Here is a 25,218-nt window from a genome sequence, read left to right as displayed (position 1 = left end):
TCAGTTGCTAAGAAATGCAGAGAAATAAAAAAAAATAGAAAAGGGAGTGCTTGTAGAGGATAATCACGGAGGTGAAAACGGATGGCACACGCAAAGCACACTGAGGGCACACGAACATGAAATGCAGGAAATACGGTCTGATTTTTGTGCACAGAAATCAGACATGCTCGTGTGAATGTCCCTAATTCTATGCTAGGAAGTGAATTGTGAAAAACTGAATAAGGAAAGAGGCTCCGGTAATTGAGATGAGGGTCAGATATTCCGATTTCTCCATCCTCAGAGAGAGGTTGTAAAAGATGTTGGGATAGATGGGCATCTCGGGATATGCCCCAGGAGGAGTATAATATAGTGACTGGGGGTGCAGGACGGTAGGGTAGTGGAGATTTTTATACATGATTTTTTTTTGTCTTTTTATGTGAAAGTATGGAGGGGTGTAGTTGTAGGGGGTGGGGGGTAATAAGTTGGGCAGTGTAATACACAACTATATAATGGGATTCCTCACGGTCTAGATGACAGATGGACTCCATATTTATTAGGTTTCTGTGATTGTGACACATAGCTGGTCATAGTTTTCTGACGTTGTATTAGAAGTATTCACTTATAGGGGGTTTTGTTAAATCAATAATAATATCAGAGGTAAGAACAAGGTGACCTGAATTAGACGTCTGACAGAGGTCTGTGCAATGCAGTTACCCCCAGCACTATCAGGATATGCTATAACTGGTATTATCCTCCTGCTAGAAGTTACCAATATGAATTTTGCTACTAATTATAATCTATCGTCTGAAACAAGTTGTGCAAAAGTTGTGTATTTATGTAATTGTATAGTACTGTATTCGGAGTAACCTTATTCAATGTCTGATATATTATGTATTCTATACTTATATGTTTTTGTTTTTTTTACGGAAAATAATAAAGATTTAAAAAAAAAAAGAAAAAAAAAAAGGGTTAAAATAACTGTTACAGGAAATGTGGAAGACTTGTCCATAGCAACCAATCAGGTTGCTGCTTGCATTTTGAATCCTGCAGTCAGTTAGAAACCGTTGGTACCTGCCATATTTGGCTGATGGTGAATGCTGAAGAAGCAGTGGTTGTTTTCTTCCTACATTTATACAATAACTATTATTGATAATGTTCATGACAATTATCATCGGGAGCATTATTGTAACAATTGCTCTGGGCCAGGCGATAAAAGAAAGTCCAATAAGGGTCCTATGCTCAGACCCCTCAGACAGGGTCTACACACGGAAGGACAACGAGACACAGGTCAGTTGCATTTGGAAATCAGAGACTGAATTTACATTTGACCCAACTTCTACAGTGGATGTGAATGGCCCCCCACCAAATTGTGCTTGGCACAGAAATAGAGAAAAACTATTTGATACATTGGCCTGGTCTGGCACCATAAAAGTCTCCACCACTGTTGATGATACAGTCACTGTACATTGCATCACTCCCACCTGCTCTTTACCTACTTGTATTCACAAGAAAACCACCATTACGTTGTACAAGCAAGATGTCAAGTTCTTCTTCAGTCCCCCATCCCCCATTCAGCAGTATGAACTTGTATATTTTGGTTGGTGTGCCAAGATGAAGAGCAGTGCCTGGAAATATGAATTTTCCAGCAGGCAAGGTGAGGCAGCGACTGTTATACCAAGCAATTACCACACAGAGATTGAAGACTCGGCTTACCCGGCAGGTCTACGTGACTACTGTTCTACCTACTACAACTACAAGGTCCATGTTAGATATAGCAAAGTGGGAAAATATGTGGCTTCTCTTACTCTCCAAAATAACATGATGCCCGAGCTGGTGGTGTCTATAGAAGTTGAACGGGCTCTGCTGTATGTACTGAGGGCCACCTCTCCCCTACTTCCCCCTAACACTGAGGTAAAACTTTCTTGGATGTTTGAGCAATTGACAAATAAAGTGTCTGCCTTTCAGCTCACAGATGAAAATAGAATAGGGAATTGGGATGTGGCCTTCACCAAATATGCAATTAACACCGTGTTTTGTTCATCACCTTTCAGTACTAGTGGACATGGATTTGCAGTTGCACATTTCTTAACCAATGGGAGCAAAATAGGAAAAGTCAATGGGGATTTTTTGTACACCAAAGGTGCTGTTGCCTTGACCGTCAACCTTAAATCTTCATTCTCTGTAAAACTAAACCCTAGTATTAAAAAAAGCAACACCTACTACTTTAGTCAAACAAGTGGCCTGCACTTCTCATCTGAGAATAAAGAGGACATGAATGGCAGCGACCACTTTATATTCCTTCAACAGGAAAGTTTTGTATATTTGTTCCAGCTTAAGTTTGTAGATACAGAAAAATTCTCTCTCACAGTAGCCGTGTATTTAAACAGAAAAAGCCTTTTGTATAAGTCTTTAAATGATACGGGTCTGGAGGTTCACCTGTTCAGTAGTGGATCTTCATTACTGTATACATCCATATACATAGTTTGGTTTATACCATTTCAACATCCATCTTTACAGTGTGAATGGACCTTTATACTAGAACTATATGGGTCTAAAAAAAACTACCTGTTCAGAAATACAACATACACCTATACAGATAAGGTTTCCAATGCAGCATCATTCATACCAGGCATTGTCCTACCATTCAACCCCAGGTATTATGCAGGCTTTGTAGCCAAGGTGAACTTTACTAGAAGTGGAGTGAAGCCTGTTGTCCTAAAAGCTGTGTATGGCAGACATGACAGGAAAGTATTAGAGACCTCGGTATACTGCTACAAAGTCTTCTGTCAGATAGATGAATTCCGCATAGAAAGACCTGCACATCCAGCAATTATAGTGTCAACAAGAGGAGCACGTCTTTCCATTTTTGTAGCCATACAAGTAAATTGCTCTGCCATGCAAGGGGTAAATATCTTGTGGAGAATCTATAGCGTTTCCTCAGAATCTGACACACCAGTCTGGGATAACTATTTACAATTGCCACAAGTATTAGCAGTAAATCAAAACAATATTGAAATTCCAGAGTTTTCTTTAAATTATGGGTTTTATGTTTTTAACGTCTCCATTGACATTGCTACTGCTGATGATGATGAAGAGTCCTCACGTGCCAATACAGATTCTGTTGTTGTGGAGGTAAGGGAGAGTGACTTGATAGCTGTCATTTCAGGGGGCTCTTATAGGACTGTTGGTTTCAGTGAAAAGTGGACTCTTGACGGGCATTCTTCATATGACCCAGATTCACTAGATCCATTTGAAGGGCTGACATTTTCATGGTATTGCTCAAAAACTGCATCTGATTACCAGACTATGACTCTAAGTACAGGAGAAAGCTGTCAGTCAGAACAAATAAGCTTATTATGGGTGAACCCGAGTGCTGTCAGCCAGTCTGTGGAGCCTGAAACCTTACAAGGCAACAGACATTACCATTTTAGACTGTCTGTTAGTAAAGCAAACAGGACAGCCTATATTGATCAGACCGTTTTCATTGCTCCCGGGTCTCCACCTGCTGTCAGTGTTAAATGTATAGAGAATTGTCGGAGAATTTTAGTTCCAACTGAACGATTTTCTTTGTCAGGAAAATGCACTGATTGTAGTAAAACAAGCCGGCCCCAGTATGAATGGTCTATACGTCAGAGTTCAACAGAATTGAGCTTTGACTGGAAGGCAAAGACCACTACTGGAAGGTCTATTGCCTACATGTCCTTCATGGCTTCAGCATTTATAGATGTTGCAGATATGTGGTATAGTCTTGATCTAACAGTTACGACTTGGACTGGTGCACCATCGGCTTATAAATACACATTTTATGTTAATTCCCCTCCAAAAGCTGGCAGCTGTAATATTGAGCCGTCTATTGGCATCGCTTTGCAGACTAAATTCATTGTTAGTTGTAAAGGATTCTCGGACAAAAATTTACCGTTACGTTATAAAGTTCTAACAGCTTTAGATAAAGTAAGTTACATAAGTTCATTGCAGCAAAACTCATTAGGTGTAATTATTTATGATGGCTATAACAGTTCCACGTCACCATTGTTGCTGCCAATCGGAGCCCCTGATAATTCCTATATTTTGACCGTATATGTTCAAGTGTCCGATGCTCTTTCTTCATACACACAAATAGCCCTAAGTGTAACTGTGGTCAATTCATATGAGGATCAGCCAGAAGAATCATCCATTGAAGAGCTTATTTCCCATGCCCATGACCCCACAATGAGATTTTTTCTTGACACTGGAGACTTTTTAAAAACAGGGCATTTTATATACATGATAGCCTCTGTTTTAAACAGTTTTAAGACCGACACCTTTGTACAAGCTTTGATGGACAAGAGAAGTGAATTGAGAGAAAGTCTTCTGAACATGTCATCTAGTATAATGATCACAAATATCATGGCTGTCAACCAAATAATCACAAGTATCAGCCAACTTACAGAAGAGGCCAAAGAAGTGAATACAAAATCTCAACACATTGCATTGACAAAGTTAAGAGAAGTTAGTGTCGCCTTAACCAAATATAGGAAAGGAATCATTGGTTCCGTAGAGAGCGAGAAGTTAAGCTCTGGTATACTAGAATCCCTGTCCAATGTTCTGAATGCCTCATTAATAAAGATGGACAGATTTGCAGCTGAAATACCTCTTCCATCTGTGGACGTGCTTAAGAACACTTTATCTGTACTGGAGACTGTGACAGATGCTGTATCATTTGGGAAAGTTCCTGGAGAAACGGAAACTTCCATGGTAACCAATAATTTTAGGATCACATTAAAAAGAGAAGAAAAATGGGATCTTTCTGGCTCACATAGAAAAACAGAGAATACGTTCCCATCTTTTTTCCTAAAATTACATGATAAGGAATCGACTGTACCTGTTGATGCTATTGTAACATATGCGTTTTATAAATTCCTGGAGGATCCTCTGCCGTGGTTAAAAAATGGAAGAGATATTGATACGGTGATAACTGGGTTTTATATGGTAGCTCCAGATGATACAGGAAGGTTAATGAATTTACATCCTACTCAAGTTGATGTTATTATGAAAAGAAAGAATATACCTCCCGTTTTTGATATTTGGGTTTCACCAGATGTTCATAAAACAACAAGTGGAATATTTTGTTTTGAAGTTGACCAAACATCGGAGGCAGAGTGGTTTGTGCAGTTTTTTTATGCAGAAAACATCATCTTTGATATTTCACTTCACATTGGGGATAATATCACAAATAACCCTGTTGCATTTTTCCGTATTCCTAATTCAGAAGAGCAAGCAAAAACAAGCGAAGACGAAAACATAAAGACTTGGAATTCCAAAATGATTTGCATTCCATTGGAATCTTTCCCTGAGATCTCGCTCATACACAATATTACAATTGAACTGACCACTACATTTGTTGTTTGGCGCAAAACAAAATTATTGCGCGCATCTATCTTTAATATTGCTTGCTTAGACTTTGAAGACATGGAAAATAATTGGAATGCAGGGAACTGTAAAGTAGGTCATTTTTCAAACAATACAGTGATACATTGCATTTGTGGGGGTTTGACAAAAGCACAAAGACGAAATGTGCCCTTTCTGAAAAAAAGACACACATTTCTATCAGCCAGAGTATTCGTTCTGCCTAATCCAATAGATTTAACGAAAGTTACTGTCCGATCTTTACAGTCAAACTTAGTGACATTGCTTTCTGTTCTTGTCATTTGCGTTACTTATCTGGGATTGTCTATGTGGGCGAGAAATAAAGATATAAGTGACCAGACAAACCGAGATGCAATAAGGTTACCAGCCAATAGCCCAGGCCATGAACATCGTTATAGTGTTACTATTTATACTGGCAGTGGCTTTGGATCTGGTACCACAGCAAAAGTGTATTTGGAAATTATGGGCACAGAGAGAAACCACCGTGTATTGTGTTTAACATTCCCTGGCCGTCAGTTATTCAGACGAGGAGGGATAGATACATTTATGTTTACTACTAGCTACCCCTTAGGAGACATATCTAAAATCCGAATATGGCATGATAATACTGGGAATTCTCCTGGCTGGTTCCTAAGCAGAGTTAAAATTGAAAAAATGTTTAGTGACCAAGAATGGTTTTTTGTGTGTCAGACCTGGCTTGACGCTGAAAGATATCATGGATTAATACATAGATCATTCTCTCCTATGAATACTCAACAGCCGCTAGAAAAGTCGGAATATTTCTATATTATATTCTCTTGCCGGCTCAGAGAAGAACATTTGCGTTTTTCCGTTTTCCTCACTAATTTGCCATTAACTTTGACCAGATTTCAGAGACTTTCGTGTAGTTTTGTGATTCTCATGTGCAGTCTGCTCATCAACATCATTTTTTTCAACGCAGAAAAAAGTGAAATCGATGAACCCGAAATCCAGGTTATTCGATCTTTTATGGTTGGACTTCAAAGCTCCACAGTTATGTTTTTTATAGAGTGGCTAGTAGATAAATTAATACCATTTTCTGCACTGACAACAGCAAACCAGGATTCTTCTGGAGATGGAACAACGGAAAATAGTTCAGAAAACATAGGAATGGAATCTCGTGTCTCCCCCATGGAATGTTTACCCACCAGGCAACGCATGTCACATAACAACTGTGTGCTCCCGGAAGACATAGCGAATCAAATAGATGTATTAGAGGATAGTGATACATGTACTGAAGAACACCCTGAGACACAGCAAGAAAATGTCATGCTAAAAACATGTTATAATGTGTGTAACCATCTGAAAGTAGCTTCATGTTTTCTTGTGGCTTGGGGGTCTAAGTATGTTGTGTGGGGATTACTTTTTAGCATGACCATTATATCAGCAGTACTCATTATATTGTATGGCTTGTCATATGGGTTTAATTTGTCAATGATGTGGCTGACCGCGTCTGTAACATGTTTTTTCCAAAACGGTTTTCTCCAAATTGCCAAAACTGTATTCTTCAGTTTAATTTCCTGCATTAGGCCAAAATATTGCAAAGACATCCCTTGGCCATGTAGACATATGTCAAAGAATAGTGTACTAGAAATTCAGAGGTGTTACAGTTAAGAAAAATGTTGCATTTCACATGTTTAGCACTTTGAAACATTTATCAAATAAAAAAACAAAACGCTAATAATTCTGAAAAATGCTCTAAATAAAAAAAGTTAGTTTATCACAGTCTGTGAATGGATTATTTTTACGTTTAATCGGCTGGAAACAAAATGTATTTCTGCCCAAGTATAAAAACATTGGCATGGGGTGGGTGTAGCCTGTATAACACCAGATTAGTTATCTCAGTGCTTTGGAACATGTGCTTTAATTCCAGAAGGTTTCGGCTAAAGCTGACTTTACACCTTAAATGGATATTCCCAGAATCTTCAATTATCACCGATCCACAGCATTGGGGATAATTGTCTGATCGCTGAGCGCCCCAGCCCTGGGACAACCAGCGATCTTAAGAACGGGAGTCCCGAACCCCCAGATCTTCCTCAATGCTCGACTGTAGGCATTGAATGGAACGGCTGTCCAGCGTGCGCTCTGTGGCTCTATTCAAAGTCCATGGGAATGACGGAAACAGCCGAGTAAAGCCCTTGGCTGTTTCCATCAGTCTCATAGACAGTGAATGGAGCGGTGAATGTACGCAGCATGACACAGTGATCTTTGGATGTTCGACCTGTATCGTGTGTAGCCCCAGCCCAATTGACAAAACTGACAGCATATAATGATTAAATGATGGGCATAAGGCCTCATTTACACGAGCGTAATATACGCGCGTGCGACGCGCGTGCTTTTCACGCATGTTGTACGCACCTATATTAGTCTATGGGGCAGTGTAGACGATGCGTGAATTTTGCACAGCGCGAGTGCGTTGCGTAAAACTCACGACATGTTCTATAATCGTGCGTTTTTCGCGCATCACGCACCCATTGAAGTCAATGGGTGCGTGAAAACCACGCATGCCGCACGGAAGCACTTCCGTGCGAACTGCGTGATTCGCGCAAGAGCTGTCAAAAGGATGAATGTAAACAGAAAAGCACCACGTGCTTTTCTGTTTACAAACATCCAAACGGAGTGTCAAATTAGAGATGAGCGCACCGAACTTCACCGGGTTCGGCCGAACTCGTTTTGACCGAACCCGGCAAAAAATGTTCGGGTACGCGACGGCAGGAGACAGTCACTGTCCACGGTGCTGAAAGAGTTAAACTGGTTCAGCACCATGGACAGTGACTTCCGATCACAATATACATGAACGTGTAAAAAAAAAGTTCTGACTTACCGATAAACCTCCCGGCTTCTTCCTCCAGTCCGACCTCCCGGGATGACAATTCAGTCCAAGTGACAGCTGCAGCCAATCACAGGCCAAGCACAGCCTGCAGCCAATCACAGGCTGCAGCGGTCTCATGGACTGCCGCGTCATCCTGTGAGGTGGGGCCGGATGACAAGAGAGGGACGCGTCACCAAGGCAACGGCCGGGAGACCGGACTGGAGGAAGCAGGAAGTTCATGGTAAGTATGAACGTCTTTTTTTGATTCACAGGTTGGTGTATATTGTGATCGGAACTCACTGTCGAGGGTGCTGAAAGAGTTACTGCCGATCAGTTAGCTCTTTCGGCACCTTGGACAGTGACGGGTGTCGACTAGCCTCATCTCTATGATGGCGGTTGCGCGAAAATCACGCAGCCGCACATCATACACGGATGACACACGGAGCTGTCAAATGCCTTTTGTGCGCGCAAAACGCAGCGTTTTTTGCGCGCGCAAAACGCACACGCTCGTGTAAATCAGGCCTAAAAGACTGCTCATGGAGATACAAGCTTTAGGCTGCGTTCACACGTAGCATCCACAGCGCAGCTGATTGGCGGATGGCGAGCTTTTCGACAAAGTTATTATTTTGGTTTCAGGACTTTGTATGTGCAATTCAGCGTTCACTCAATAGTTTAAAATATTTCACTCATGTAAGTTTAATAGGTTGTGGATTGTGGATGGTGTCGTGGTTTGACAGCAAAACAGCAATTTTACCTGAAAAACCGCGCTGCCATTAACAGTCATTAAAAAAAAGTGCCATTTTTGTGGTTTAATCGCATGTGGGCGCAATTTATTGGTCACATCACCGTGCTGTGGCCGCTATGTGTGAACTCAGCCTAAGGAGCTTATCTGAGTGAAATAACTTTACCCATTTAACCATTGAGTGAATACTGAATTACACATACAAAATCCTAAAGCGAAAAAAACCTTGCTGAAAAACATGCTGGCCTGCCCCACTTTTTCAATGGAAGTGATTGTTTGTTTTTATTGATAGCATTTTTCAATATAAACCCCTTCCCAACATTTGTCGTATGGATACGTCATGGAAAGCCAGTGCTTCCTGTATTTTACCGTATTCATACGACAAATGGATGGCACCGGCTCAGAAGCCGAGTCGGTGCCATCATCGCCGAATGTCAGCTGTGTATTACAGCTGACATCCGGCTGTAATGGCGGGGACCGAAATTAGCTTAGATCCCCGGCATTAAACCCTTGAGGGTATGTTCACACGGCTTATTTTTGGAAGCAGAACGCCTCCAAATATCTGCCCATTGATTTCAATGGAAAAAACAGCGTTCTGTTACAATGGGCCGTTTTTTTATGCGGCCGTTTTGAAGAAAACGGCCGCGTAAAATAACAGCTGCGGAAAAGAAGTGTATGTCCCTTTTTGGGACGTTTTTGAAGCCGTTTTTCATATACTCTATTGAAAACAGCTCCAAAAACGGCCGTAAAAAACGCAGTGAAAAACGCAGCGAAAATCAAGTGTGGCTTAAAAAACGTCTGAAAATCAGGAGCTGTTTTCCCTTGAAAACAGCTCCATATTTTCAGACGTTTTTGAGTTTGCGTGTGAACATACCCTAAAGGGACAGTGTCATGATTTTTTTATTATTATTAATTTATGTGTTTTTATTTAATAAAATATTATATTGACATTATTTATTTTTTCACATAAAAATTTTTTTTATTAACACATACACAGATGGAATACGGCAGCTAGAGTGTATACGGCTCTCGTTCATTGTATCCTCTGCTTCTGCTATGTCACTCTGTACTGCACAGGCACAGTTCAGAGTGACCCAGCATAGAAGCTGGTTTGTAGTTGGAAAGCCGGCGCCATTAGGAAGACCGGCAGCACTGCAGGTAAGGTGTTTGTCCATGTCTGTCTCTAGCGGACCCCCTGCCACACCCCCCCCCCCTCGTGGCCACCCCCGCACACCTGCTGTAACTGTGTGTGTGTGTGTGTGTGTGTGTGTGTGTATAGCAGAGCTGTATGTGTGTGTGTGTACAAGAGCTGTGTGCTGTGTGTGTGTGTAGCAGAACTGTGTGTGTAGCAAAGGCTGTGTGTGTGTAAGAGAGCTGTGTGTGTAGCAGAGCTGTGTGTGTAGCAGAACTGTGTGTGTGTAGCAGAGATATGTGTGTGTGTGTGTGTGTGTGTGTGTAGCAGAGCTGTGTGTATAGCAGAGCTGTGTGTGTGCGTAGTGTGCGCAGAAGAACTGTGTCCTATTTTTGTGCAACGGAGTATGCAAGGGCGCCGCTGATCCTTCATAGCCGCTTATCAGGTGCTTTGAAGAATCAGCGACAAGCAGCCCCCACCACACTCACACACACAAATCCCGCCAAACATGCAGCTGTGCCACACACAACCCCCCCACACTGATCTTTTTTATGCAAAATTATATTTTAAAACGCTTGCATAAAGAAGTAACGGCTCGTTTTCCCATTGATGTAAATGGGAAGCTTAATCAAGCATTTGCCACCTTGTTTGCGTGTTTTTTGACGCATTTTGTGTGTGCATTTTGGCGAATAATTAGGACTCCCATTGACTATGGGAACATTTGGCGTGTTTTACGTGCATAGTAATTGACTCGACACTTCTATATTTACACAGCGCGTTTTTTAAAAACACGTGTCTAAAAAAGCGGGTTGTATATACTAACAGCGCACTTTACCAATTATGTAAATGATAAGTGCAATCAAGCGTTTTTTGATGCAGTCTTTGGTACGTAAAATGCACCAAAAAATCACTCCAAATACACGCCATGTGAACCTGTCAATTGAAAAGTCATTCACTTCACTTTCATCATTTTTAGGGTATGTGCACGCGTAGTGTTTTCAGACACTTTTCGGGCAGTAAACGTCTCAAAAAACGGCTGAAAAATCAGAAGCTGAACGCCCACAAACATCTGCCCATTGATTTCAATGGGAAATATGGCGTTGTGTTCCAACGGGGCATTTTTTTACGCCTTATTTTCAAAAAACGGCACGTAAAAAGACGCCCCACGAAAAAGAGGTGCATGTCACTTCTTGAGCTGTTTTTGAAGCAGTTCTTCATTGACTCTATACAAAAACAGCTCCAAAAACGGCCGTAAAAAAACGCAGCGAAAAAAGCAAGTTTGATTAATAAACACCTGAAAATCAAGAGCTTTTTTCCCTTGAAAACAGCTCCGTATTTTTAGACGTTTTTTATTAAGCGTGTGAACATACCCTTAGCCTTTTGGTGTGTCCTATAGCGTCTACCAGCTGCATTGTACAATCACTCCCAAAATGGGAGCCGGACAATGCTTAGCAATTTGAAGACACCTTTTCCTGGCTTGTAGACAAAAATATGGAGGGGGGTGAGATTCCCTTACACATTTACAGCAGCTGTGAGTCAGCTTGCTTTACCTTATTCACCTTGCTGTAATTCTGGGAAGTACTCCCTCTGGTGGCCAGACATCCACCTGTAATGGCAGGAACCGGAGCAAGCTCCGATCCCTGCCATTAACCCCTTAGATGCAGCGATCGCTGCATCCTTGTGGTTGGCGGCAGATCGGCAGCCCTGCCCTGCAATCGCAGGGCCGCCGACTGCTGCTATGGCAACAGGAAGCCTAACGATGGTCTCCTGCTCTGCTATTATGTAAGCCGATTAGGCCCCGCCCGGAGGCAAAGCTTAATCGATTTGCTGTTAGTGAATGACTGACAGATCTGATACATTGCACTACATAGGTAGAGCAATGTATTAGAAAAAAAAAATCAGACAGTTGGACCTTCAGGTCCCCTAGTGGAACTTAAAAAAAGTGTCAAAAAAGTTTCAAGTAATAAAATAAAATACAATCGTCCTTTTCCCTTATCAAGGCCTTTATTATTTTTTTAAATTAATAAACCACACATATTTGGTATCGCCGCGACCGTAACAACCTGAACTATAAAAATATTATGTTATTTATTCCACGTGGTAAAAAACCCATAAAATCTATACCAGAATTTCTGTTTTCTGGTCACTTTGACCTACAAATATTGGAATAAAAAGTGATCAAAAAGTCGCATGTACCCAAAAATGATACCTATAAAAATTATAGCTTGTCTTGCAATGAAAAAAGCCCTCATACAGCTCCATCGACAAACAAATGAAAAAGTTATGGTTCTCACAACTTGGCGACAGAAAAAATACATTATTTTTACAAAAGTAATTTTATTGTGCAAAAATTTGTAAAACATAAAAAAGTCTATAAATTTGGTTTCGCCGGAATCGTACTGACCCGCAGAATAAAGTTAACATGTAATTTATAATGCATGGTGAACGCTGTATAAAAAAAACCCTAAACAAACTATGCCAGAATTGCGGTTTTTGGTCACCTTGCCTCACAAAAAAATTTGATAAAATATTATCAAAAAGTCGCATGTACCCCAAAATGGTACCAATACAAACTACAGCTTGTCCCACAAAAAACAGCCCTCATACCACTGCGTCTATCAAAAAATAAAATTAGTCAAGGCTCCAATAAGTCCGGAAATAAAATATATGCAGTTGTGCAAGCCCGAGGGGAACATTTCTTCGATTTTAAGAGGCAAAGAATCAAGGGCCTAAAATTAGGGAGCCAGGAAGGGGAAGGCCCAAACATATCTGCTGGGGTGCCCGTATTATACCAGGACAACACTTCCCAGCAAAATTCCCCAAACTGCAAAGGTGCCGAGTGTGGACCAAAAGGGGGATAAGGAAGGACATATATCAGTGCGACACCGGCCTGTGCAGAAAGGATTGTGTCACAGCATAACACACATCTATGGATTATTTTATTGTTTTTTTTTTTACCCCATTATTATACCACCTGACTATGCCCCTGATGTACTTTGCCCAGCTCACATATGCCCAACTGTGAAATTAATCCCCATCACTCTTGAGTTCCTTTTCTCCATAACAGAATTTGTCCAGGATTCATTCATATTTACAAAAATGACCGATCGGGAGAGATTGCACATACAATGGTTTGATGTACAGAAATCTAAAATGGCTGTGGACGGAGCCTTTATTTATAGGTTCATGCTTTCACTTAAGACACAACCAATCAGATGATGCCAAGTACATATAGGTATACACCCAACAATACTTCCATATAAGGTAATGACTTTATTCCTGGTACTCATCTGTTTGGAATGCCAGATGATGTAATCTTTACCCTATCTTAGGGGATAGGGAATACATTCATTTAAGAGAAGATTAAAAACATATCTAATACACATCTAATACATATCTCAAACAATATAATGCAGTCATTTTGTATTGATAATATTAATACAAAATAAATCTAACAGGTATTAGATTTATTACTGACAGTTCCCCTCTTTTTGACAAAATACTGCATCCAACTATTCTATCCCTATGGGAACCGATATCCTCTGAAGGTGAAAACTCGGATCCTCCTATCCCTTCCTAACCTAGTATGGTGTCCATTAGATTGGGGAATCTACCTATCATGAGTTACAGCTGAAACTGTGGTATTGTAATGACGGGGTATTGAGACAGACAGGTGAGCCCTAATCTACCCGCCACTCAGTCCCTGCCTACTTGCATGGCCCGTCCTAGGCGACGGCGTACAACTGAGCGACAGTCCCTACGCTCAATATGTGTACGACAGACAAACAGACAAGGGCACACAGAAGCTAAGGGAAATGGGGCAGTTGCCCATGGCAACACCGTGAGCAACAGGAGTAGTGAAAAAGCAGAGTCAAACCAGGAGTGTACGAGGTACCAAACGCAGAGCATGAGCGTAGTCAGTAAAGCCAGGGTCAAAATGAAGCAAGCTCAATAATAATAGCAGGAGCAGCAGAGCCAGGAAACAGGAAAGAATCACAGGCAAAGACAAGCAGGAAATGCAGGTATAAATAGACCGAGGGCGGGAGCTAGAACCGTCTGGCCTTGCTGTGATAGGTTCTCCCACTCCTGAGCCTACCAGCCTGAGTGGTAGCAGATCGAGTCACTCTATCAGACCTAGGAGCAGGTGCAGACTGATTACCCACGGGTGTCGACACAGAAGCTGTGTCTGGCAGATCCTTTACAGGTATATCACGGATTACACGGGTAGCCACATAAACAGTGGGATCATCAAACTTGCCTTGAGATCCTTTCCCACAGATCATCTATAAATCATTTACCTAAGAGTGGGGTGTTCCTGGCCACACAAATCTATTCCTAATTATATGATTCTTTCCTAACACCACCACGATGGACACATATGTCGACCTGAGAGGGGTTTCATCCATCACAGTAGGCGCATATCCATCCATCATCCTTAATGAATTGAGGCGTGGGAACTGTTACTGGAAGCAGGGATGTAGAAGTTATTTTATGTCCCAATGTTTCTCCTTTTTCTACACATAGAACTTTAATCTGCGTTGGGTTTTTATAACTAATTATAGCTATTATCCTGCTCGATATCATACGTGACTTGCAACAGGCCAGAGGGTTCTATATAATGGCAGCAGGCAGGGCCTACTATCTGACACATACCTCCTTGGGATGGTATGAGATAGTCCAGAACTACAGCATGCTGGATAGTTACTAAGATAAGCTAACTGGTAAATGTGCTAGTTATATTTAAAGAGGCTCTGTCACCAGATTTTGCAACCCCTATCTGCTATTGCAGCAGATAGGCGCTGCAATGTAGATTACAGTAACGTTTTTATTTTAAAAAAACGAGCATTTTTGGCCAAGTTATGACCATTTTTGTAGTTATGCAAATGAGGCTTGCAAAAGTCCAAGTGGGTGTGTTTAAAAGTACAAGTCCAAGTGGGTGTGTATTATGTGCGTACATCGGGGCGTTTTTAATACTTTCACTAGCTGGGCGCTCTGATGAGAAGTAACATCCTCTTCTCTTCAGAACGCCCAGCTTGTGACAGTGCAGATCTGTGACGTCACTCACAGGTCCTGCATCGTGACGGCCACATCGGCACCAGAGGCTACAGATGATTCTGCAGCAGCATCAGCGTTTGCAGGTAAGTCGATCTTACCTGCAAACGCTGATGCTGCTGCAGAATCAACTGTAGCCTCTGCTGCCGATGTGGCCGTCACGATGCAGGACCTGTGAGTGACGTCACAGATCTGCACTGTCACAAGCTGGGCGTTCTGAAGAGAAGAGGATGTTACTTCTCTTCACAGCGCCCAGCTAGTAAAAGTATTAAAAACGCCCCGATGTACGCACATAATACACACCCACTTGGACTTGTACTTTTAAACACACCCACTTGGACTTTTGCAAGCCTCATTTGCATAATTACAAAAATGGTCATAACTTGGCCAAAAATGCTCGTTTTTTAAAAATAAAAACGTTACTGTAATCTACATTGCAGCGCCTATCTGCTGCAATAGCAGATAGGGGTTGCAAAATCTGGTGACAGAGCCTCTTTAAAGCATCAAAAACATATTCTGTAATATTGTCAAATAAGTCAGCAAGCTTTTCAATATTATGTGCATTTCTTACAGATAGCCCTACTAGTATGAGTGATAGGCCTAACTTTTCTTGCCAGGGAACATATACTAGGGATTTAGCCTTACTCGGGTTAGCTTCCCTCTTGAACAACATATGGTTTGATATGTTACTGTAAGGATAATCATTATCTTCCCATACCCATGTGGCTGACTGGAGTCTAGCTAATGTACAGGTTCCTTCTGCTCCCATAGGTATCCATTTATATGCATTATTACCACACTATATAGATATCATCCGGAAGCTTAAAGGCGCCACTCCTATGATGTACCATCATATCTGCTAATTCCACAAGTCTTAGTGAATTATGGAAAAGGCACCAGGGTTCACTAGTCTTGTTACCCATGGGGCTATGATATCTTTCCTGTCTGTATATGGAAGGATCACTTTGATTAGAATTATCCCCAAGATCAGGAATAGCTCCCCTTTGGGTACAGGTGGTATTTTCTCTTTTCGTAAAATTTGATGCCCATCCACAAGCTTAATCGTGCACATACCAACCTAAACAGTCATTTGAATGTGGCATGTGACAGCCTAGATAATCTGAGGCCTTCTAAAAGCTAATTTTCAATTTACTACTAGTAGTATCTCCCAGCTTAAGTGCCATCATATTGACCCCTTTCCAATTTCCTGGGATTCCTTATCTGTAGTCCATCATCCACGGATGCACTCTTTTAGTAATGTTGACCACCCATCAAGGGTCAAAAACATGCCCTACTATTGTATGAGGGACGCTGACATTCGTCCACATATGGTAATCGTACAATGTCAAGTTCCAACCATCGGACACAAGTTAGTCATTTTTTACGACAGTCTGATGATATTTGATAATCTTGTCTCAATTCTCCTTTGGGATTTAAGGATGTAATACATTGGAGTAAAAGATAGGTTACAATGATGAAGCCTCGGGGTTCAGAACCTTCTTGCAGTGACCGGTAAATATCCAGGAAGCTTTCTCTTCAAGTTTTACCGAACTGGAAATGGTCAGCTGGCTTGATACGGTTCGTTACATCCGGGCTCAAGAGTTATCCAGACGTGTGTCTTTACCATTATCCAATCTCTGGGCTTAACATAATGAGACCCTGCAAGGAAATCTGGATCTGGAAGGGAACCATAAACACGATAATACAAAGAAATTCTATTTTTATTCAGTGCTCCCACAAATGCAGTAAGATCTTTCTGTTTGGAGTGACTCTGACTGAGTGTAACGCTATTAGAAGGCATTCTGTCCATGTTTTTCCTGTCTCAGACATTGCCTTTTGAATTTTTAACTTCAGTGTACCAATTCATTCTTTCTACCGCCCCACTACGCTGGGGGTGATGGGGTTTATGGAACGTGTGTTCAATGTTTAATGCTGACATTACTTCTCTAAATATTTCCCCTGTGAAATGTGTAGCTGGATAATTTTCTATGGTTTCTGCAACACCAGACCTACATATCACTTCATTACGCAGCTTCTTAGCCGTTTTTTTGCATTGGCTGTTGCCACAGATCATGCTTCAGGCCATCCTGAAAAGATATCAACACAGACAAGGACATATTCATACCTACCAACCTTGTGTAGCTGTATGTAATCAATCTGCAGTCGCTGCAATGGGTACAATGGCCTTGCGGTATGCTACTCGGGGGCTTTTACTGTTCTCCCTGTGTTATGGCCGGCACAGAGAAGACATGTCTGCACATATCGGGTAGCAGTGTTGTTGTACCCAGGGACAACCCAGAACCTGGAAACCAAACTTACCATTGCATCCATGTGTTGGTTCATCTGTCATCATAGGGTATTGGACCAAAGGCCGGCTTCTGAGGTTCCCCATACACTGGACACTGGGATACGCCCCCTAACGCCTCTTGGCCGCTTGCACCGCCTCCTTTACAGGAGACGGCGTCCGGCGCCATCTTGGCCACATTGAGTTGAACCGACACCATTTTATTCTGCCCGCTTTCCCGCTCCGACTCCACTGTAGAGGCCGAAGCTGGGGGATTTGCGGGGCTTGCGTCCCGAACGGAGCTCTCACCTGGTCCGAAACGCAAGGAAGACAGGTAGGAATACTTATAGGATACCCCACCTGTCTTCTTCCGTCTTATCTTCCATAGCTTTTTCTTTTGCACTTTGTCCTCCTCCGGTGGCAACTGAGCTCCAAAACAAATGTTCTGGAGGGACACTGGGGACTCCTGCAGCCGTATTTGCGTGAGCAACCCCCGGGGGCTGCTCACTGCCCGATTCAAAGTTTTGTACACCTTGGCTGCAGGAAAGTTCCCCACTTGCCCCTCCATTACTGCCTTCCCAGGGGGCCTCCGAGCCCATCTTCGTCTCCTCCCGGATTGGCATCCTCTCCACCTCCAGACTCTCCTCCACTTCTGCGGCCTCCACTTCTGCGGCCTCTGTAATCCTGGCTTCCTTTTCTGCAGCCTCCAATGCCTCTGCACTTTTAGCAGCCTCTTCATTTTTCCTTTCTTCCCCTTTGTAGGGGGTTTGGTTACATAGCGTGGGGGATGCCATCAGGGAAAACCTCTCGTCATTCTCCAGCTTCTCCCCGAAGGCTCCCCCACCGGCCACGATCTCCAATCTCCTTTCCTCCACCGCCTTCACTTCCTCCAGAATTTGTTTTACCTGGAAACTATACCGGGACCTCTTGGCGCCTGTTGTTTTCGCGGCTCGTCCCCTGGCGACTGCCAGATCTTCCCGTAGCCGCCGCAGGGACTTACTGAGGTCCCGGTATTCTTCCAGTCGGGCAGCTAGGCGGGGGCTGAAGGTTTCCACCGACTTCCCCGACCGCAGTAGCCCCCACTCCTCGACCGTACTCTGGTCCCTGGGTCGGGTATCTTGCCTTGCTGGGCCTTCTCCTGGGCCTTCTCCTGGGCCTCCACCTGGGCGTACTTCCATCTCCTCCTCCACGTCTCTCCTCTCGACACCTTCCAGAGCCCCAGCATCAGGGGGGGCCACACAGATCTTTCCACGGGATGACCTTCACACCCCTGATGCTGGCTGCATCTTCCCAACAGGTTGGGAAGACCCTCTACCCCCCGCCTGCATGCTCAAGGGGGTAGAGGTCTGAGGCTCCATGTATGAATGGAGCCTCCTTCACAGACGTTTCCTTAGCCCAGGCAGGTGATATGAACCTGGGCTGGTGAAAAAAGGAAACTCCCTCCATCCTGGGTGTGGTCCTCACAAATCAGACACAGCAGCAGCACTCAGACACAACCTCCCTCCTCATTAGTCACTGCTGGTACTCTTTTAATAAAAAATATAAAACATTACAAAATATACAATATTTGCAAAACACAACAAAAAAAATGTATGTACATTTCTGTACATCAAAATTAATTTACCCAGCCTGACCATTCTTACATACATCCCCATGCATACATAACTATAATCCCATACTCATTCATACACACACCTATACCCCCCAACCCCAAGGAAACATAACTATAACACTATATACAGCATACTTATTATAACATACTCTTATAACCTTGTGCCAACCAATGGCCCCCTAAAAACCAAAATCACCACATATATAAAACAAAATGAATAATAATCACACTAATAATAGAAATAACAAAATAATAATAATAAACTCTAAAAAATAAAAAATTACCATCCCATGGTGCACTTACTTCAGTGCATTATGTAAATGAAAAAAAAGTACAAAACCCTCAAAAAAATAATGATTTTTTTTTTTAAATGATTTTTTATTTTAGATTTTTTATTTTTTTTTTAATTTAATTTAACTTATCCACATTCATGCCTAACCTTATACATACTAACTTTTTCATCACCACCCATCACCTCCCCTGACCAGCATCACGCCTCATGTCCTCCCATGTCCGCATAGTTCGGATGCTGGCCCCCAACACCCAACACACCGACCCAGCCCGATCCAACGTCACATCTCCTCTTCACGTCCACGTAGTCCAGAATCAGGCTGGGCACACCCCCAGGCCCCCCACCTATGTACTGCCCATCTTACCTCAACATTCACACAAACCCATGCATACACCTATACACCATTCAAATCATAACAGACACATAACTATAACCAAATAGCATACTATATACATAAACCCGAAAACCTAAGTTTGGCCGCTTGTAAACCCTTTTTCTGTCTCCAAAAGCTCAAAACAAACACCTACTTGTGCTTACTCAGCCCATCAACAGAGGGGAAGGAGAGGAAAGCCCCCCTAGAGCACCAGCCCAGAGGCCAAAGCCACCCCCAACCACCACCCCGGTCCCTATCGCTAAACTTATCCAGCTTCCCTATCTCTATCCCTTATTACTTTATAAACTAATCTGTCCCTCCGGCTGTCCCTCATTCTGTCCCTATCACTATTTCACGGTGTCATGGCCAGGTGTAGACCCCTACCCCCAGTCTAATACCCAGGGGCACCCCCTCCCCTCCCCCTAAAGGTTGGTTCGACCTAAGGCACCTAAAATTAAAGCCCCTCCAAAGTCGAGAGGCCTTGGATGCACCCAGTCTCTCAACCTCCAGAGACCGGACCTTCACCAGGTCACCCATGATATTCCTACACACCTCGTCCTCCAGGAGGATTTTAAACTGAGTCGACACGAAACACAAAAATACCTGATCACTAAACTAACTAAAAAATAAGTGCAATGATCCCTTCCACCCAGTTCTCCGAATGCCCCATAGCCCCAACCAGCGTAAGGAGAGGTTAGTCAGACCGGGCCAACCGATGGAAGCTCCCACCCGTTTGTAAACCTCTTCATTGAAGGGACACCGAAGCAAGAAATGGTCCATGCTTTCCAGCGTGTCACCGCACTCCTCCCGAGGACAACCTCTTTCATCTGAGTTTCTATACTTCAGATTGCCCCTTACATACAGCCTCCATGGAAGCAGCGCCAAGCCAGATCCTAAAACTTCTGGGGAATCCTCACAGAGTTTAAAAGTTTTAATCCCACCACGAGGTCTCTACTTGGGCAGTTCCTGAGCGCCAGGGGCTTCTGAAAGCAGGTCAACAAGACCTTTCTGTCAAGAAATTTTCTCGACATGGTCTTGATCTCCCTCGCCTCCAGACCCCACCGACGAACAACCTTCAGAACCGGGGCGGCATGAGTCGGGAGGTGCCCATGGGGTGCACGCAGGTCTTTCGCTTGGCCTCCTGTCTCCCATTCCTGGAAGGTAGGCCGAAACCATCCCCTGCAGGAAGATATCCACAGAGAAGCCCTTTCTCTTTCAAAGAGGTTCGCCAAATTGATTTTAACCCCTTCCCGCATTTTCATGTACAGTTACGTGATGGGAGATGGTGTTTTCATGCAATACCACGTAATTGTACGTGAAGGAGATGGAGCTGGCTCAGGAGCTGAGCCAGCGACATAACGACCGTGTGACAGCTGTATGTTAAAGCTGGCACCCTAAGGTATCGGCCAGGACTGGAGCTAGCCTACGATCCAACCGATTAACCCCTCACATGCTGCGTTCAATAGAGATCGCAGCATGTGAGGAGTTTATAGCCACCGGCACCCCAGCAACATGATCGCTGGGTTGCCTGTGGCTGCAAAGGCGATCGGAGGCCCAATACCTCCCGGTCTGCCAGCAACGAAATCCTCCTATGACCCGTCGTCGGCGGGGCCCAAAAGGCTTCCGGTACCATCGGCAAGATGGCACCGGCTCAGCTTCCGGCTCACAAGCTGAGCCAGCGTCATCAGCAGTGGGTGTCCGCTGTATGTTACAGCGGACATCCCACTGTAAAGGCAGGAAACGGAGCTAGCTCTGATTTCTGTCATTAACCCCTTCAATGCAGCGATCCAATGCAATCGCTGCATCAAAGTGGTTTGTATGAAATCGGCAGCCTGCCAAGCGATGGCAAGGCTGGCGACTGTTACTATGGCAACAGTATGCTTAACAATGGCTTCCTATCTGCCATTACGGAAGCCGATTAGGCCCCGCCCAGTTCTAAAAAATTGCACTACATAGGTAGTGCCAATGTATTAGAACATCAAACAAACAGTTGGAGCTTCAAGTCCCCTAGTGGGACTAAAGAAAAGTGTAAAAAAAAAGTGCAAAAAAAGAAAAAATAAAAGTTGCCAAAAATACAATAAGGCTGGGTTCACACGACCTATTTTCAGGCGTAAACGAGGCGATTTACACCTGAAAATAGGGCAACAATACGTCGGCAAACATCTGCCCATTCATTTGAATGGGTTTGCCGAAGTACTGTGCCGACGACCTGTCATTTACGCGTCGTCGTTTGACAGCTGTCAAACGACGACGCGTAAATTGACTGCCTCGGCAAAGAAGTGCAGGACTCTTCTTTGCAACGAAATTTGAGCCGTTGTTGATTGAAGTCAATGAAGAGCAGCTCAAGATTACGGGCGTCAAAGACGCTTCGCAATAATGCGAGGAGGAGCTTTTACGTCTGAAACGACACAGCTGTTTTCTCCTGAAAACAGTCTGTCTTTTCAGACGTAAAAGCCAGTTCTCGTTTGCACATACCCTTAAAGTTTCAAGCAATAACATAAAACGCAATCGCCCTTTTTCCCTTATCAAGTCTTTTATTATTGAAAAAAATAATAAAGACATACATATTTGGTATCGCTGCGATCGTAACGATCTGAGCTATAAATATATTATGTTATTTATTCCGCACAGTGAACGCCGTAAAAAAAAAAAAAAACTAAAAGATACTAAAAGATACTGACATACTTGCTATTTTTTGGTCACTTTTCTTCCAAAACTTTAAATAAAAAGTGATCAAAAAGTTGCATGTACCCAAAAATGGTACCTATAAAAACTATAATTCTTCTCGCAAAAAACAAGCCCTCAGCTCCTGCGATGAAAAAATTAAAAAGCTGTGGCTCACACAACTTGGCGACAAAAAAAATCCATTCTCTTTACAAAAGTTATTTTATTGTGCAAAAAGTTGTAAAACATAAAAAAGTGCTTGACTAGCCTAAGTAGAGTCATGTGCTGATTAACCATTTTACCTTTATTCCCCTTTTTTCGCCCCCTTCCCAATAAAGATACGTGACAACCGAGGTTGGATGTGAAATGGCCACAGCAGCCGTTTATTTATTTAACATTGATTAAATGCAATTTAATCCGAAACATTCAAATAACTCTTTTAGGAATTCGACCAGAGAATTCCTACTATAATTCACATGACTCAACATGGGTCAATTAACACTAAACAGAGCAGGGGAAGTCCTTGAAGCCATTTTTCCGATTTCCTTTAAATTAGCCATCTGCAAACCACCACCAACTATTTACCTCCAGCTGTAAACCAGCTCGGAAGCACCGCTCACCCCTGTAGATGGCTCCAACCACCAGAAGACCACTTCAAAGGGATAACACCCTATGAAGTCTTCAAATGATCTACCATTTTTTGGGGGACGCATACCCCCGTTGCGACCCCCCCAACATTTTGTACTGACCAACCTCAAGGCTCCCCCCGCCAGCTGCCATGACACCCGGACCTGCTTAAAAGAAATAAAACAAAACACAAGTTACATAAGCATACATCAAAAGCACAAGAAACAGATAAACCCACACCCCAATCCCATAAATGGAACCTAATTCAGGGCGGGTGGGTGGAAGCTAAGTTTTTTGCTTGTTTCTCCTCCCGCTTCTTCCGGCTCAATGCCGAAAACAGCGGGAGGAACAGTTACCACACCCTGGCTCCTCCCATCTCTCCCTCCTCCCTCACCTAACCTGTCCTTCCTATTGGCTGAACCCTCCCTCCTACGGCAGTCATGGAGGCTTCCCGTTAAGCCCTCCGTGCTGCCGTCCAGCCTCTGCTATAAATTAGGTATCGCCAGAATCGGACTGACCCACAGAATAAAGGTAACATGTAATTGATAACGCCTCGTGAACGCTGTATAAAAAAAAAACTAAAAAACTATGCCAGAATTGCTGTTTTTTGGTCACCGTGCCTCCCAAAAAATAAAGGATAACAAGTGATCAAAAAGTCGCATGTACCCCAAAATGGTACCAATAAAAGCTCGTCCCGCAAAAAAAAAAACGCCTTCATACCACTACGTCTATGAAAAAATAAAATTAGTTAAGGCTCCAATAAGTCAGGAAAGAAAAAATATGCAGTTGTGCCGACCCGAGGGGAACATTTCTTCTGTTTCAAGTGGCGAATTATCAAGGCCCCTAAAATAAGGGAACCAGGAAGGGGAGAGCCCAAGCATATCTGCTTGAAGCGAGGGTGCCCGTATTATACCAGGACAACACTTTCCCGGCAAAATTCCCCAAACTGCAAAGATGCCGAGTGTGGACCAAAAGGGGAATAAGTAAGGACCATTTATTAGTGAGACACCGGCCTGTGCAGAAAGGATTGTGTCACAGCGTAACACACATCTATGGATTATTTTATTGGTTTTTTTACCCCATTATTATACCACCTGACTATGCCCCTTATATACTCCGCCGAGCTTACATGTACCCCCTACATTATAAACGGAAACACCAGTAAAAGTACAAACAAAACTACTGCCAAGCAAAATCCATGCTCCAAAAGCCAAATGGTGATCCTTCCCCTCTGAACCCTACAGCATGCCCAAACAGCAGTTTACTTCCACATATATGGCAGCGCCATACCCGGTAAAACCCTTTTAACAATTTTTTGGGTGTGTGTCTCCAGTGGCACAAGATGGGCACGACATATTTGGCACTGAAATAGCACATCTAGGGAAAAATTTTAATTTTACTTTGCATCATTTGCAGCGCAATCATTTATGGAAAAGACCTGTGGGGTGAAAATGCTCACTACACCCCTTAATAAATGCCTTGTGGGGTGCAGTTTTCAAAATGGCGTCACTTCTCAGGGGTTCCTTTTATTATTTCACATCAGAGCCACTGCAATTGTGAACCAATACTCTGTGAATCACCGAATTAGGCCTCAATTTTGCATGGTACTCTTTCACTCCTGAGCCCTGTCAAATGTTGAGGAAAAAGATTAGGGTCACATGTAGGGTGTTTCTAAAACCGGGAAACACAGCATATTAACCCCTCCCCGCCGCAGCCCTTTTTTCAGATTTTCATTTTCGTTTTTTCCGTCGATATAGTCCTATGAGGGCTTGATTTTTGCGGGACGAGTTGTAGGTTTCCGTTGCATCATTTATTGTGCTATATAATGAAGTAGAAAATGGGAAAAAAAGTTATTTGTGGGGTAGAAAATGAAAAAAACAGCGATTCCTCCATGGTTTTTTGTGCGTAGTTTTTTTGACGGAATTCACTGTGCAATTAAAACAACATGTTAACTTTATTTTTTGGGTCAATACGATTACGGCGATACCAAATATATATAGTTTTTTCTATATTTTACTACTTTTACAAGTAAAAACCTAAGTGTAAAAAATAAAATGTATTTTGTGTCGCCAAATTCCGAGAGCCGTAACTTTTTTATTTTTCCGTCGATTAAGTGGTATGAGGGCTTATTTTTTGCGGGATAAGCTGTAGTTTTTAATAATACCATTTTGGTGTACATGCAACGTTTTGATCACGTTTTATTTCATTTTTTGTGGGAGATTAGT

Source organism: Rhinoderma darwinii (genome assembly GCF_050947455.1).
Source record: "Rhinoderma darwinii isolate aRhiDar2 chromosome 5 unlocalized genomic scaffold, aRhiDar2.hap1 SUPER_5_unloc_20, whole genome shotgun sequence".
Classification (NCBI taxonomy): domain Eukaryota; kingdom Metazoa; phylum Chordata; class Amphibia; order Anura; family Rhinodermatidae; genus Rhinoderma; species Rhinoderma darwinii.
Note: the sequence above shows the minus strand (reverse complement) of the source record.